Source organism: Octopus bimaculoides, chromosome 19 (genome assembly GCF_046866305.1).
Source record: "Octopus bimaculoides isolate indiv1 chromosome 19, ASM4686630v1, whole genome shotgun sequence".
Lineage (NCBI taxonomy): Eukaryota > Metazoa > Mollusca > Cephalopoda > Octopoda > Octopodidae > Octopus > Octopus bimaculoides.
Window position 1 is genome coordinate 46,422,077 of NC_142946.1, and position 11,942 is coordinate 46,434,018.

Here is an 11,942-nt window from a genome sequence, read left to right on the forward strand (position 1 = left end):
TTCTCGCCATCTTATGCAGCAGATGATGTTATTTATATATGTTCCCATAGCAACTAATTGATACCATCTTATGCTTAGGGTTACGGTTAAGGTTTAAGGTTAAAGGTTAATAAGTTCATCGCAAACTTTCATTGCAAGCATGAATTTGTTTCCTTTCGTTTTCTTTCATTAAATATCGTACGATATAATAATGAAAATTTAGCTGCTATTTCTCGCGCATCAAGTTACCGCAAAATCAAGGACTGAGAAAGCTTTTTAATAACAGAGGCAAATCAAGAGTACATCAGACTCTGCGGTGGAGATGCTTCTGTGCTGAAAGGAATAATGAATCTTCAATTTCACAACCGTATGACAAGAAACAACGACGTTAATTAAAATGCTAGAATGTACAAATGTATTAATTAAAATGTTATAATTAACTAGATAATTATGCTGCATTAAATACCCTTATATACCCTTATGTGCTGTTGAAAACAACTTGTATTAAATTACTGTTTTGGGTTGGTTTTCAGGTTTAAATATCTTTGTTTTTGTATCAAGGCGACAAACTGACGCAATTGTTAAAACGTTGAACATTCTCTCTCTCTCTCTCTCTCTCTCTCTCTCTCTCTCTCTCTCTCTCTCTCTAGGCGCAGGATGGCTGTGTGGTAAGTAGCTTGCTTACCAACCACATGGTTCCGGGTTCAGTCCCACTGCGTGGCACTTTGGTCAAGTACCTTCTACTATAGCCTCGGGCCGACCAAAGCCTTGTGAGTGGATTTGGTAGACGGAAACTGAAAGAATCCCGTCGAATATATATGTATATATATATATATATATATATATATATATATATATATATATATATATATATATGTATGTATGTATGTATATATGTATATATATATATATGTGTGTGCGTGTATATGTATATGTTTGTGTCTGTGTTTGTCCCCCACAACATCGCTTGACAACCGATGCTGGTGTGTTTACGTCCTCGTAACATAACGGTTCGGCAAAAGAGACCGATAGAATAAGTACTAGGCTTACAAGTCCTGGGGTCGATTTGCTCGACTAAAGGTGCTGCTCCAGCACGGCCGCAGTCAAATGACTGAAACAAATAAAAAAATAAAACAATATATATATATATATATATATATATATATATATATATATATATATATATAGTCGCAAGTGTGGCTCTGTGGTGAGATTTTGCAACCGTTTGGTTTCGGGTTCAGTACCTCTGCGTGGCACCTAGCACAAGTGCTTTCTCCTATCACCTGTCATTAATTGTGACAGACGGTGCCGAAGCACCTATATTGCAAGAGTTCAAATCTCTTAAGGCTGTAACTCTTATTCCTTGAAATATAGGTGCTTCGACAACCTCAGACACAATTAGTGACGAAGACATTTTTTCCTTTATGGTATTACATTGCACCTAGCTGTTCATATATATATATATATATATATATATATATATATATATATATATATATATGTATATATGTTTGTATTCTTTTAAGCATCCTTACGCTTCGTACAAATTTGTAATTCATACCTAAATAATGCTATTTGCCAGCGGACCACCTATGTTACTGCTGTTGATAACATCAATTTTAAACTTTATCCACAGATCATATTAACAGTAGTGACATCTTATTTCAAATCTTAGTGTTTGAATGTTTTGCCTATAATTTTTCTGCACCATGTGCTCTGTTTTTTGGCGCAAAACAAAACCAGTTGTACTGTCGGAGTTTAACGTGACGCTCGTGAATTCTTACTGGGTAGTTCACACTGAAGAGGCTCAAAGATTAAATATCCAAAGGCCGAAATCCGGGTATGGGGGATGTCCTAAACTGCATAATATTTTATTTTATGCTTTTGAATGTACGAATTCTTTCCGTTTCCTCGCCTACTGTTATTTCTCTGTTATCTTGGTGTTTTACAGTGGTTTAATTAAGACTTTAGCACTTATATAAAGAAGTGATGCAGTACGACCGTTTCAAGCGGCTCCATTTAATTGAACAATGTTATCATTACATCAGTTTGAATGCAGGACTATCCTCAGCTGCACAAATAAAGAAATAGAATTTTAATCAGTAATTTGATTTTACTCAAATACTCTAATAGAGCAAGAAGATAGCAAAAAATCCATGTTGCCACTATTGTAGCTAAGAATATATATATATATATATATATATATATATATATATATATATATATATATATATATATATATATATAAAGAGAGAGAGAGAGAGCAAGTGTGCGTATGAGAGAATGTGTGTGAGAGTGAGTGAGTGAGTGATAAGATATATATATATATATATATATATATATATATATATATATATATATATATAATCAAATTATCAGAGCTGGTCGGAGTGCTGCATGGTTAGGATTCCCGGAATCTATGGTGGAGGAACTGTCCATGGAAGAGCATGGAGGAACTCTCCCGGGGATGTTCTTGGAGTAATCTGTGGATCTGATGCGACTTACAAAGCAGCCGTTGGCTGTATTGTTCCAGGGGGATATGATGATCTACATGACATTGTGTAACGATAGCAAATGATTTAAAACAAAACCGTGGAAAACAAGGTTAAAAACGGAATAATTCTTGGAATCCAGTTTGGCTATGAAAATTAATAAACAAAAGACGAAAAGACACACACACATGCGCGCGCGCATTCACATACTCATTCACTCAGTCTCCCCCTCTCCCCCTCTCACACGCATACACCCACTCATCCTCTCTCTCCCTCTCTCTCTCTCTTTCACACGCATTCACTCAGGCATTCACTCAATCTTTGTCACACACACACTTCCCCCCACACACACACACTTCGCCCCACACACACACTTCCCCACACACACTCTCTCTCTCTTCCTCACACTGACCAGTACTCATTTACTCACTCACGCACTCTCACATCCCCTCTCTCTCTCATACACACTTATCACTCACTCACTCACTCTCAAACATTCTGTCATACGCACACTTGCTCTCACACTCTTTCTTTCTTTCTTTCTTTCTTTTTCTCTCTCTCTCTTTTACGCACTTACTCACTCCAACACACTTATACTCACTCTCTTTCTCTCACAAATATACACACACTACGCACACATACACACACACACACACTCTCTTTCTCTCTCTCACACACACACACACACACATCCACTCACTCACATACCTCCACTCTCTCTATCACACATCCACTCACTCACACACACACACATACACACACACACTCACTCTCTCTCTCTCTCTCTCCCTCACAATACCCTCATTTAGTTATTCACTCACACACACACACACTTTCCCTCTGTCTCTCTCTCTCACACATTCACTCACTCCCTCGCTCACTCGCATGTACACATATTTTCACTCTCTCTGTCACACATTCACTCACACACAGACACACACACACACACACACACACACACACACACACACACACTCGCACACACAAACACACACACACACACACTCACACACACACACACACACACACACACACACACACACACACACACACACACACACACACAGAGAAAAACAAGAACAAATCAAAATAAAAACGAAGGGGAAAAAAAAGTAAAACCGAGGAACCTATTGTGGAATTACTTCCCTGTTAATGAGATTTCTATTTTGAGTAAGAAGTTGACACTGTCTAATTAAAACATGTCATTATCTTGATTGGCAATTCGATGCTAGCAATCTGCGTGATATTGTCACGATATATGAGCTGGTAAAGAAGCAAACTGCTTAGAGAAGGAAGAAGCCAGATATCTCCTGATATGGTTTTCTCGTGGCTGGGAAAAATTTTTTTCTTTTTCCCGATGCTAACAGCTGCTCGAATCAATGGCAACCGATCCAGTAACAACCAAATTAGCACGAAACCTTCATTAAATGTCGGCTGAATTGTTCCCAGGGAAGATAGTGCAGACCCAAAATCTTTATTCTTCTTCATCATCTTTGCTTGGCTCCCCCCCACCCCCCCGATGGAATATATACGGAGCTGAATATCCACGTCTGTTGCGGGCTTGCTGATGGCCGGAGAGTTCCTTCCATTCGAGAGACAAAAAAAGGCTGTATGAGAAGGCAAGCGGGTTCAGAGCTGGTTGTGAAGTCTTTGTTTCTTTCTCCTTTTTTCTCTCGTTTGCAAGGATGGTGCCGCGGGTGTCTTCAAAAAAGCCTATTGCCGGAGGACAGTAAGACAACCAGGCTTTACGGCCAGCGGCATAAACAGACTCTGGTGGTTATCAATGTGGCAGGCGATCTTCTAACATAATATATATAACAAAGGACATAGCACCAAAAATGTGGCTTCAGGGGTTGGTGTTGATCCCAAAACAGTCTATAATGTCATGAAAAGCTATAGTGAGACAGGTTCAATCGACAGCAAGCCCATTCTTGGTCGAAAACTATCCGCAAAGAAGAAACAATCAGTGGATGTCGTCCGAAAGAGTGTTACGAAATCCACAGCGGAGTAAGAGGCAAATGGCTAAAAGTCTCGATGTCTACCAGACAACCATGCGACGGATCGTGCATGAAAACTTAAATTGTAGGTCATTAAAACTGCAACGTCGTCACCTAATTTCGGCCGCGTCCAAGAAAATGGTGCAAGAAAATAGCGGAGGAGATTTAGAGCGCCGATGACAATGTCTTCATCTGGTCGGACGAAAAGATATTCACCGTAGAGGTTGCAGCGAACACCCAGAATGACAGGAGTTTGACCACGAAGTCGGACGCTGTTCCCAAAAGTGCCCGTGTGTATTTCGTTGAATGAAATGACGGAGTGATGTTTCGGGCGGCAGTGCCATCTGATAGTGGAAATACTTCTCAGGGGTTCATTAAAGAGGGGATGAAGGTTAATTCGGCAATTTACATGAAAATGTTGGAGGATAATGTTTTGTCATGGGTGACCAAAGCATTTGGAGATAATTACGTGTTTATGCAAAACTGCGCTCTTTCCCATATGTCCAATGTAACACAGCAGTGGTGCAGGAGCCATTTCAGACGGTTCTGGGACAAGAATGTGTGGTCCCTTCTAGCCTTAGACTATGGACTGCGCTATTTGGTCCATTCTAGAAAGCGATGATTCAAGAGCTCCCTACAAAAATATCATCAGTCTGAAGAAAGCCTTAGTCGCATCATGGGATCGTTTAAGTGAAGAAGTCGTCCGGCGTTCGTGTGACTCTGTTCTCGGCTGTCTTCGGGCGATTGTGAAGGTTAAAGCGGACGTATTGCATGAAACGTACTTTAATACGTTACATGACCATATTTAATTAAATCCTAGATAACCCATGCGTTTTTATGCCCTTTACTAAAAATTACAACTAGAAATCAATCGGGAATTCTTCACGGCGCACTCTGTATATAAGGTAACATCCTTTCCTACGGGCATTTAGTTGTGTATGTCCCACCGGGTATTGACAACACGCAGTCGTAGGATAAAGTACTCTTACATAAAGTCGCCGTTCGAGAGAGAGAGAGAGAGAGAGAGAGAGAGAGAGGTGGGAGAGAGAGAACCGTCACTTGAATTATATCTGATGAAGGTTGTATTTGACACGCAATTTAATCATGTAAAAGTAGTCACGTTTGTTCTCCGTAATATGATTACACATCAGAAAACACACGCACTCACAAAAAATTAACACGCCGCGCATATATATACGTATATATATATATATGTACACACACACACACACACACACACACACATACACACACACACACGCACACACACACACACACACACACACACATATATATATATACATATATATATATATACACACATAGACGTGTATGTATATATATATGTATATTTGTGTAGCTATATATATATATATATATATATATATATATATATATATATATACATATATATACATATGCATGTATATATGTATATATGTATATATCTATGCATATATACATGTGTGTGTGTATATGTATGCATGTGTCTATGCATACATATGTATGCATTATGCATATATGTATACATGTATACATATATACATATACATATCTCTATATACACACACATATATAGATATGTGTATATATGTGTGTGTGTGCATATATATATACGTGTGTGTATATATCTGTATGCACGTATATTTAAATACATGTGTATATATATTATATTAAATTATATATATATTTACATATATATTTATGCATATATATGTATATATATATACATACACATACACACATGCATACATATGTAATTTGATTGTCTAGCTCCACCTTTCTCGTGACTGGAAGATAACAAACAGACAAAATGAAAAAGAAAACACCACCACCACCAGCAACAACAACAACAACAATACAAACAAACAATACTTTATGTTTTAAGCATTGAAGGTGGAGTCGAAAAACTAATATACTCTATAATTGTAGTTATCAGTTTTCACAACCGTAACCTGGTCAGTTAACGGCTTTAATAAGTAGGTGATACACATAACGAGGGAGGTAAGCTGGCGCATTTATAGACGTCTGCAGCGAAAGCTAGACTTGAGTTTATTTCTATTTATTTATTTTATTTCATTTCATTTAGTTATTTATTTATGTTATTCCTTTGTCTTTTATTTTCCGTTTACTTGTTCGAGTCATTAGATTGTGGTCATGCTGGAATACGGCGTTGAAAGTAGGTTTTTTTTTTTTTTTTTTTTTCCATTTAGATTTAGCGATCCCTGATGAGTTAACTTGGTAAAGATTTAAAAAGCAAAAGATCTGAATGCTATTTCAAAAGAAATATCTATTCAACCACAATCCGCATCGTTGAACGACGGAGATATACGACTACGACGACTACGACCACCACCACCACCACCATATGATCTCGGGCTGAGTCTCCCTGCTGGCACATTGGACAAGTGCCTTATGAATGGATTTGGTAGACGGAAACCATATCGAAGTCCGTTGTGTATATATATATATATATATATATATATATATATATATATATATATATATATATACATATATATATATATATATATATATATATATATATATATATATATATATATATATATATATATATATATATATATATATAAATATACAATTGCAAAGATAATCTGGAACTCGACTGAGGAAAGAAAACTCCGAATGACCGTCCTTGTTTTTTCTTGTCCCTTTTCTGTATCTGTCCGGATGTTTTGTTGTCCCTTTTTTGTATCATCAGCGTGTATGTTTTGCGTTCTTTTCCCATTTTATGTATTCCTTTTTATATACACATGGTGGCGTACGTACACTTTGGTCTCTTATATGTAAGTACACACACACACACACACACACATATATATATATATATATATATAAATTTTGTACGACTCTCCTATTCTTTCTTTCTTTCTTTCTTTCTTTCTTTCTTTCTTTCTTTCTATCACCCCCTTCACACTTACTTCGTACCAGTCAAGTACTGGCGTCAATGTCATGGATTTTCCCTTTCCCTCAAAAACTGCTGGCCCTGTGCCATAATTTGAAACTGTATGTATTTCAAACTGGCGATTTCTATTTTGTTTCGGAAGTGACAGGAGTACATGACATTGACAAGCCGCAACTACGGTGAAATACGTATCTGTCGCTTTCGTGATCACCTCTGGGGCAATTTCGTTTCGCCTAGCTCTGAAGTATATTGTATTCTTTGAGTTAATTTAAATAACATTGGGAAGGATTAGAATGAATGGAGTCCCCACTTAAAAAATAAAATAAAATAAATAAATAAAACTGAACGAATTTATCATACAACTCAAGAGTACAGAGGGAATTGCTTGATACCTCGCTGAAAATCCATTTTCGAAGTTCAACGAAAATAGTTATAAGAAAATGCTGGAAGTTAAAAGAATTCTGGTTCGGCTATTGAAATATCGATTTTCGTCTTGTTACCGAAACAGTATGATAAATAGTAAAGTCAGCTAAATGATAAAGTGCAAGAAATGATTTTAGTCTTCCCAAACACAGGCTGGTTAAAAGACGTGACCTACACACAAAGAGAGGAACAAAGACAATCATTAAGAATTCGAGGACATACGCTCTGCTCTGTGTCAGCAGGACTCCGGCGACGGTGAAATGACGGTGGTGGTGGTGAGAGGTAAAACAGAGAATTGTGAGAGTGAGTGAGTGAGTGAGTGGGTGAGTGAGTGAGAGAGTGAGAGAGTGAGAGAGTGAGTGAGTAATCTAGGTGGATGCTGGTGTTGCTTTCGTGACATTTTGGTCAGTCTTTCATCAGGGAATGAAAAGCCCAGCTCGAAAATTTACATCGTCTTTCTCTCACGCTATATATATATATATATATATATATATATATATATATATATATATATATATATATATATATATATATATATATATATGTATGTATGTATGTATGTATGTATGTATATGTATGTATGTTTCTCTCTATATATGTATGTATATATACATATATATCCATACATATATAGATATATACATATACATACATAAACATGTGTGTGTGCGTGCATATGTGTATGCATGTGTGTTTATGTGTGTGTGCTAGTATGTACATGCGTATACATGCTTGTGTGTGAGTGCATACATATATATCACAGAAAAACTAGATCTATTTAAATCCCACCACGTCTGTCTGTCTGTCTCCCTCTGTACTAGAGATACATACACGCATATACATGCATATATATGTGTGTGTGTTGTGTGTGTGTGTGTGTGTATTATTGTGTCTGGGGAGAGTCATTCTCTTTTAGTGCCTTATCAATTAACACACTCACTGGTTCGATTTCCACTCATTTACTTAATTATGTTTTCTAAAATTTTCGTTGCTTCTTGCAACCTCTTTAATAGTCGTTGACTCTGTCCGTTATTGGAGCCGCGTTCTTTTCGTTTGTTTGTGTATACACATGCAATCTGAAGTACACATATGCGCACAAACAAACAAAAAGAACGCAGCTCCGATAACGGACAGAGTCAATGACTATTGAAGAGGTTGCAAGAAGCAACGAAAATTTTAGAAAGCATAATTAAGTAAATGAGTGGAAATCGAACCAGTGAGTGTGTTAATTGATAAGGCATTAAAACAGAATGTCTTTCCCCAGACGCTATGAAATATGCTTCAACAGACGAATTCACAGAAAGAATACAAAAACGAAATATATGTATGTATAAACAAATAGTAAATGAGTATATGCATATATACGTACAGGTATGTGCATACCGACATCCACCTGTATGTATAGGTGCATATCTGGGTACAGGACATTGCAAACAAACGTAGACGAGAACACACGAGCCACATAGAGAACATTCTACTTCATCAGCTACCCACGTTTTAACACCGGCGTTTCGACGAGCCTGGGCAGGACGCATCGTTAAAACGGCTCGTCCCATGGATCATATATATATATATATATATATATATATATATATATATATATATATATATATATATATATATATATATATATATATATATATATATATATATATATATATACATACATACATACATACATACATATATGCATACACATACACATACACATATATATATACATATATGCATATACATATATATATATATATATATATATATATATATATATATATATATATATATATATATATATATATATATATATATATATATATATATATATATATATAATATATATATATATATATATATATATATATATATATATATATATATATATATATATATAATAAATACAAGCCAACTATTGACTGAACTACTAGAAATAACAGCCAAATTTCCACCAGTTCTCACCTTATTATGTTACAATCTTCAATAAAGGAAGGACACATGAGATAACGTATTCCTATAGAACCCCGAAAAACCGGAGTTGTCACGTATGAAACGCCTTTGAACATAGTTGTTCTAGCCATGACCATCCCTTGTTGAATGGCTGCATACGAAGTCATACTCATATATATTTAGTCTTGCTGCCAATGGAAAATTAGTTGTTTTAGCCATAAGACTTTCTGGTCGATTAAAATAAGAATCTATTGAATAGAAAAAAATAGCTGATCTCGATATTTCAAAACATTCTTTCGTTTTACTCTACAGCTGTTTCGATGGCTAAAGAGCAAATATCAAGTTTACAATTATTACATAATTCATATATGATTGATTAATTTAGATGAATGTAATAAGCAAGGAATTTCACGAGGCACATTATTTATGTGTCAACTATGTTGTACGTATAAAGTTGAAGATATTTGGCGCATAGAAACAACTGTTAAAGAAAACAAATGAAATTTTTTAAATATCTGTGAAATCTTTTTGTTTTCTATTCGTCTGAATATTCGTTTTTGCCAATTTTAAACTTTATGCAAATTTAATCTAGCTATGGTTATTGCATCGAAGTAATAATATATTGGAATTTAACGACATTTAACGGCATGTTAAAGATATTGGTCTCTTGAATTCCGTGGAGAAATTTTTCCAGTACTTAAGCACTTGTCCAATACATATATACATACATACATACATAGAAATATATATGCGTATATATATATATGTATATATAAATATAAATACACACACATACATACATACATACATACATACATACATACATACATGTATATATACATACATATATATATATATATATATATATATATATATATATATATATATATATATATATATATATATATAAAGTGCTTAAGCACTGGAAACACACACACACACACACACGTCTAAATATTGCTTGGCTTACTATATTAAAAATGGTTAGCGTCCACTTAACTGTTACATTTTTATGCAGTAGGCTTCCCTTGGGTACTTTCACGTTGTCATTGTTTCGAATATTGAATAACTTTATATATATATATATGTGTGTGTGTGTGTGTGTGTGTGTGTGTGTGTGTGTGTGTATGTATGTATGTATGTATGAAACGCAACATATTTTTCTCATGTGGTTTACCGTGAGAAACAAATATTCCTTGTGGCCTACTTTACAAGAAATATTAGCGATTATTAGCAGCAAGGAAATGGAAACGTATACATGTCTTTAGCTATGTTATTCATTCAGTTAAAAATTAGGACGGCTGTTTGGTATTGGGTCTAATATTTTGTATTTCGTTTTGTAAACTATATCATAATTTCTCGGGAGGTCAACTTAGGAACTGTACTTTCTGACAGGGGAACACCAAAAACGAAGGTCAGCAAAACTTGTGTAATATAAAAGCAAAGTTGTTTGATCTGCACCCCGGTGGTATTATCTTTTATTCCTGCTAACCGAACTTTCTGGACCCCCTGGTGGGCGAGGTAGGTAATTTGACCGCAATTTGAAACTCCCTTTCACAAAAAAAAGCAGAAAAAAAATCTCCAAGAAACAAAATAACAAAAACAAAGTCCTCCACCCTCCACCAAAACCACTGGAAAATTAACACTTGAATAAGTTATTTGAGCTTTGGTATCAATAGTTTTCCTTTTCTTTTTTCTTTTCTTCTTTTTTCCTCTTTTATTTTTTTAGCATTCCGGCTTTGAAGCCGGAAACTCTAACTTCTGAAAGCCTGCGTGGCGTAATTAACTGCTGCCTGTGACTTAGTGTGAAGTTTTTATTTTCCACCAACCAAATTTACTTAGCATACGGCAAGGAGACAAACAGAACGACGACTCTCAAGATACCAATTAGAATCAGAAAGTACTTCCTCTCTTCTCTGATTTAACACATTGCTCTCCACTAGGCCAACATGTAACACTTATCATCTTAGGACTTACTCAATGGGATAATTGCTCACTCGTTTTTGTTGACGATGTTGTTGGTCTCCAGGTCAGCTCTGCTCTAGTAGACATACGGTCAAAACCGTTTCCATTGTGACCATCCAATCAATTTCTCAGTCGAGTATATCTAGGAACACACCTTTTAAAAATCTTTTGCTTGTTTTATTCACTGGACTGCGGCCAGGCCGGGGCACCGCCTTA